Source organism: Peromyscus leucopus, chromosome 3, assembly GCF_004664715.2.
Source record: "Peromyscus leucopus breed LL Stock chromosome 3, UCI_PerLeu_2.1, whole genome shotgun sequence".
Lineage (NCBI taxonomy): Eukaryota > Metazoa > Chordata > Mammalia > Rodentia > Cricetidae > Peromyscus > Peromyscus leucopus.
The window spans coordinates 58,442,448-58,448,850 of NC_051065.1; the positions used below are offsets into that span (position 1 = coordinate 58,442,448).

The 6,403-nt window shown below is 45.2% G+C and overlaps 1 pseudogene; it reads left to right on the forward strand.

The window, feature by feature from the left end:
• Positions 1-2,441: 2,441 nt before the first annotated feature.
• On the forward strand, positions 2,442-2,821 carry LOC114691112 (annotated as a pseudogene).
• Positions 2,822-6,403: the final 3,582 nt, after the last annotated feature.

Below are 6,403 nucleotides of genomic sequence, written 5' to 3' on the forward strand. Positions count from 1 at the left end.
TGGGCGAGGGAGAGCAGGAGGAGAGTAAAGCTCGGGAGGAGGAGCCCGAGCTTCGGCGGCCTAGGTTGGGGGATTTGCGAACCTTCACCCCCACCCGGCGGCATGCGGGGTTAAGAAGCGTGCAAGTCGTGTGCCAGAGCTGCTATGAGGCACTTGACTGAACCTTTAGTTGGTCCGAGGGTTGTTCGACGTGATGATTTTCTGGAGAGGACTTTTCTCCTGGTTTAGGGTAGCAGAGGGATGCCCAAAGTAGGCAAGTTTTCACTCCATCACTGCCCAATTCCCCAGCCCCGTCAATCTTTCTTGCTTTTGGTTAGATCTTTCAACCTAACCTGGAACCCTGGTGGAGAAGACTCGGGTTTCTACTTCTTCAGTTCAGATTCTTCCAGCTCAAGACATATGTGGGAAAATGACCTCAGAGTCACCCAGAGAGAGTAGCGCTGTTACCTATGCGAGCAGATGTCTGGCAGGAGAACATGTCAACACCAACCCCTTATTGCTCAAATGTGTTGTCTGGAATGTGATTTCCACTACGGTCTCTGGTGTGCCTTCGGTTTTGTCCACAGGAAGCCAGTCCATCTTGGATGAGTCCTCGCTGCTCATCTGCCCCAGGAAGTTTCTGCCGTTCCCTTCCCCACTCAACTTGTTGCTCCATTATTTCAGGCAGCTCTTTAAACCACGGCTCCCTTAAGCAAGGGAGGCTAGGAGACTGGTTACCTCAAGTAACTTTTCCTTGTGACTGATCCGGCAACTCAATAGCGCAGCTTTTCTTTTCTTGTTTCCGTAAAAATAGTTCACAGCCTAGCCCCTGAGCAAAAACAGTTTCTGTTATCCCCGTTGTTGGAGAACAAACTAGCTACTAAACTTCAGATACATTCATAATTGGTACCTGAGTCCCCAGAGTTATGGGAGGAATTTAATTCAGTTTGGGAGCTTGTTTTATGTTTTAATTCTGCTCCTGTCGCTGTGATGAATATCCAGACAGAAGCAACTGTAAGGGAGAAAGGACTTGTTCTGGACTCACGATTTCAGGTCACAGTCCATAGCCGTGGAGAAATTCGGGCAGGAAATGGAAGCATCCACAATCAAGAGCAGAGAGAAATAAATATACACGTGCTTAGTGGTACTCATCGCCTTCTCAATACTTACACAGTCCAGGACCCCCTGCCTAGGGAATGGTGCTGCCCATCGTAGGCAGCCTGGCTCTATCAATTAGTGTAATCAAGACAATCCCCCACAGATACACTAACAAGTCAGATGCCGCTTCATCTAGAGATCTCGCATTGAGATTCTCTTCCCAGGGGACTCTAGGGTATGTCAAGTTGACACTTGTCTTCCTAAAATCCTGGGATGTACTCAAGTGGTGGCATCCTTGTAGAACTTGAAGGTTTTCATTTTACTGTGCCGACAAGATGTCCTCAAGAAACATCCACAATGTCCTGGCAAAGCAGGTAAGTTTTCTCCTCTGGTACAGGGACCTTATCTTCTTATACTCTTTATATCCACAATGCATTTAGCTAATATAGTATATACATTTAGCTCATTTAGTATATACATATTAATCGTTTGATTAGTTATTAAAATTTAGTATATTTGAGTGTGTCATGGGAATTTATAGCAAAGAGAAATCAGTGTGAGAAGTGGATGATGTGGGATTTGAACCCATTACTATAGTGTGACTAGGAGGGACCAGAAAGAAAGAGAGAAATAGACAAAGACTATACATGTGGGGAATCCATGTCCACAACTGAGTCCATGGTTGGCCAGGTAACTGGATGTAGTTGAGGATCAACAGGGAAACTTATTGATAAAAAACCTCACATTAATACTTACTTCTATTGGTAATAAAAAGTGCAAATGATATGGGGAATGATATTAATCATTCATAACTAATAAGAAGATGTGTTGATAGCATGAACGGCAAGAAGCTGGAGGCAAGGGACCATTTGGAGGGAAGTCATTAATGATTTATGGGAAAAAGTAAAAATAGACTATGTCCTTAGGGCATAACATCCCCACAGGAAAAATAATTTAAAACATAATGATCTTCTTTGGGGTTTCTTTTTTTCTGTGATAAAAATGAAATAGCTGTTATAACCTGTCTCCATCTGTACTGTACAGAAAACTGCCTCGGAGCCTAAATCACACTGACACTTTACTTTGTGAACCTCATCCACTGATTTTCAGGCTGGTTGTTACCATGGGTAGTTTTGTTTTTTGAGATTGGCTGTCACTATGCATCCCTGACCTGGAACTTGCTACTTAAACCAAATTGTCCTTGAACTCAGATCCGCCTGCCTCTGCATTCAAGTGCTGGGATTAAAGGTGTGCAACACTATGACCAGGATCATGAGAGCTTTGAAGGCTGGAGGCAGTTTCTCGTGGAATTCTCAGTATTCCAAACATTAAGAAAAAACCTCCGATCTTCCTGCACTGTCATCATGGTGCGCGTGAATGCCCTCCCTGATGCTCTCAAGAGCATCAACAGTGCTGAGAAGAGAGGCAAAGGCCAGGGCCTGCTCCCAAGTCATCATTCAGTTTCTGACTGTGATGACGGAGCGTGGTTACACTGGCGAGTTTGAAATCACTGATGACCACGGAGCTAGGAAAACCACCGTGAACCTCTCGGGCAGGTTGACCAAGTGTGGAGTGGCAAGCCCTAGATTTGATGTGCAACTCAAAGACCTGGAAAAATGGCAGAGCAACCTGCTCCCATCCCGTCAGTCTGGCTTCATTGTACTGACAACCTCCGCTGGCACCGCGGACCTGAAGAAGCAAGAAGAAATCACACAGAGGGAAAATCCTGGGATTCTTTTTCTAGAGATGCAAAACACATAAATAAAAATTGTCCATGGGGCGGTGAGGGTAAAGAAAGAACCTCCTACATGTGCTGAGACAGTCACCTGTCTCTGCTTTACAGTATCACGGGTCCAGTGGATTGAATGCCTTCTTCCAGCCTCTGCAGGCACCCCACCACCACCACCCCTCTCTCTCACACACACACACCATAAGAATGCCCAAAGGTAATTCTTCAAGCTATGGAGGAAGTCTTGACTGGGATTTCTTGGTAGAGATAAGGAAAATTCAGGGTTAAGCATGGTGGCATGTGCCTGTGGTACTAGTATTTGGGAAGTAGAGGTGGGAAAACCAGAAGTTCAAAGTCATCCTTGGCTATATAGCGAGTTAGAGCCTGGACTACATGAGACCCATCTTCTAGAAAACAAAAGAAAAAGCCCAGACCACCGGACTGTAGTACTGTACCTTTGTACTGGAAACAGAAGAGAGATGTTTCAGTTTCATCTGTGACAGCCTTGCTACATAGCCTGGTTGTCCTTGAACTCTCGGCACTCCTGCCTCAGCTTGTGAATGCTGAGATTGTAGGCACAGGGAGAAGAAGGAATTGAGAAGGGCTAAAGGGCAGAAAGTGGAGAGATGGTTCAGCAGTGAAGAGCACTGGCTGCTCTTCCAGAGGACCCAAGCTCAGTTCCTGTACCACACGGCAGCTCCCATCCCTCCGTACCTCCAGTCCCCGGGCACCTGACACCCTTTCCTGACCTCTGCAGGCACCAGGCACACAAGTGGTTCATAGACACACATGCAGGCAAAACATTCATACACGTAAAGTAATAAATGTTTTTTTTTGTTGTTGTTTATGGGTTTTTGGGGGGGTTGGGTTGTTTTTTGTTTTGTTTTTGTTTGGTTTTTTGGTTTTTTTCAAGACAGAGTTTCTCCGTGTAGCTTTGGTGCCTGTCCTGGATCTCTCTCTGTAGACCAGGCTGGCCTCGAACTCACAGAGATCCACCTGGCTCTACCTCCTGAGTGTTGGGACTAAAGGCGTGCAACACCACCGCCCAGCAATAAATGTTTTTTTTTTTTTTTTTTTTTTTTTTTAATAGAGCTTAAGATGTTTCTCTGAGCCAGAATGCTCCTCTCTAAAGAGAGAGGTGAAAGATATTTTTATTCTCAGCTCTCTTTGTGTGTGCATGATTCCATTCACCAGACTTCAGTGTTCATTTCTGGGGGGACTCTGATGACCGAACAAAGGGAAGCAGGGAGGCAGGCCCATGAAATGCCGAAGGTGCTCTCCTAATGGCGCTGTCCACAGCTACGGGACTAAGTTCTCCTGCATGGCAACACAGCCAAGTGCTACTCCCCAGACAAGGAAGGAAGTAGAAAAGAGGCTGTGGAAAAGGAAGGTGTCTGTCGAGGACTGAGATTTCCCAGTGGTCCTTTAATAGCACCCAGTCTATCCAAGCTGGTCCAACCCTCCCTGCAGACCATGACCATCCACGTCAGCTGAAGGCTCGTCAGCACGACTTGATGTGCTCCTGGTCTGCAGCATGGTGCTAAGATGCCAGTTGAAGAGTCTTATCCCTCTCTACATGCCCTGGCACAATTCTGTTGTCAGGGCCGTGAGAAGCTGCCTGAAGTTACCAAGGTGTTACAGGACTTGATTTGCTACGTGTAGCTTCTTGATTTCTGAGTCATTCTCTTCAAATATCTTGGCATTCTGAGGTCGAGTAATCACGGTTGACTTTTTGTGATTTGCCTTTGGGCCCTTTGCTCAGGGAGGATTGACGTGGGTATCCTTGAGACCACGGTACCCCCTTACAGTTCAGTTGTTGTGCTGGCCAGAATCTGGAGCATTTTCAAGTTCTTTCCCTTTGTAGCATTTCTTGTTTTTCAGATAAAAGCATTGAGCATAGGGAAGAGGCAAAATGAGAACAGACTGAGGAAGCAACCTCAGAGGAGTTAGCAATGTAGACTCGAAACTGAGGACTTGCACTAGCCTGCTGTGGGATGTTCTGTATGGCAAATGTGTTGCTCTGATTGGTCAATAAATAAAACACTGATTGGCCAGTGGCTAGGCAGGAAGTATATGCGGGACTAACAGAGAGGAGAAAAGAGAGAACAGGAAGGCAGAAGGAGTCACTGCCAGCCACTGCCAGGACAAGAAGCATGTGAAGATGCCCGGTAAGCCATGAGCCATGTGACAAGGTATAGATTTATGGAAATGGATTAATTTAAGCTATAAGAACAGTTAGCAAGAAGCCTGCCACGGCCATACAGTTTGTAAGCAATATAATTCTCTGTGTTTACTTGGTTGGGTCTGAGCAGCTGTGGGACTGGCGGGTGACAAAGATTTGTCCTGACTGTGGGCAAGGCAGGGAAACTCTAGCTACACTAGCCTTTACTAACTGAGCCCCAGTGGGCAACTTCTGTACCACTCTTTCTTCCTTTCCAAAAATAAAGAAATTATCAGTTGTGTTCCTATAAAGTAACAATGAACAACCTTAAGAGGAAATGAAGACAGTGGTTACATTTATAATAATATTTAAAAGAGTTAAAGCCTTTTGAGTGATTCTGACCAAGGAAAGTGAAAGATCTGTGCATACAAAACCACAAAATAGGGCCTGAAGAGACATCTCAGCAGTTACGGGCGCCTGTTCTTGCAGAAGACCCAGGTCCAATTCCCAGCACCCATACAGTGGGTGGACCAGCTCCAGTTCCAGGAAAGCCAGTGTACTCTTCTGGCTTCCTTGAGCTCCAGCACACATGTGGTACACATATATACATTCTGGCACACATGCATACACATAAATAAATAGATATTTAAAACTCAAAATCCTAATGAAAGAAATTAGAAGAGCCTTAAATCAATGTTCAAAGTAGGAAATCTCAACATAGTTAAGGTATTAATACTGCATGAAATGATCTACAGATTTGACATTTTTTCTTAAAAAAAAAAAAAAAAAAAAAAAAAAAAAACCTCCAACAGCCTTCCCAGACCGTGTAGCCCAGGCCCAGGCCTGTAATGTCAACTCCCTAGGAGACTGAGATGTGAGGGTCATAAGGACACGGTCCGCCTGGGCTACACAGTCACTTCAAGGCCAACCTGGGAAAGACTTTATTACTTTTCTGGGTTTTCCAGACAGGGTTTCTCTTTCCTAGCTGTCCTCGAACTCACTCTGTACACACCAGGCTAGCCTCGAACTCAGAGATCCAACTACCTCTGCCTCCTGAGTGCTAGGATTAAAGGCATGCACCACCACTGCCTATCCAAAGACTTTATTTGAAAAAGTAAAATAATTAAACATTTTTTAAGAGCTAGGAATACAGTTCAAAGGTAGAATGCTTACCTAATGTGTGCAAGGCTCTGGGGAGAATCCCCAGCACTGAAAATTAGTTAATTAATTAAAATCCAACCACGACCTTCAGAGAAACAGAAAAGCCAACCTTCAGATCCACATGGAATTATGAGGGGCTCTGAAAATTGGAGGACTCACCCTTCTTCAAAGCTCTGCTAATTGAAACAGTGCGCAGAGGGGAGCTGTGGAGAGATGGCTCAACAGTTAAGAGCACACTTGGCTGCCAACCACCCAGAACTCCAGTTCCAGGGGCT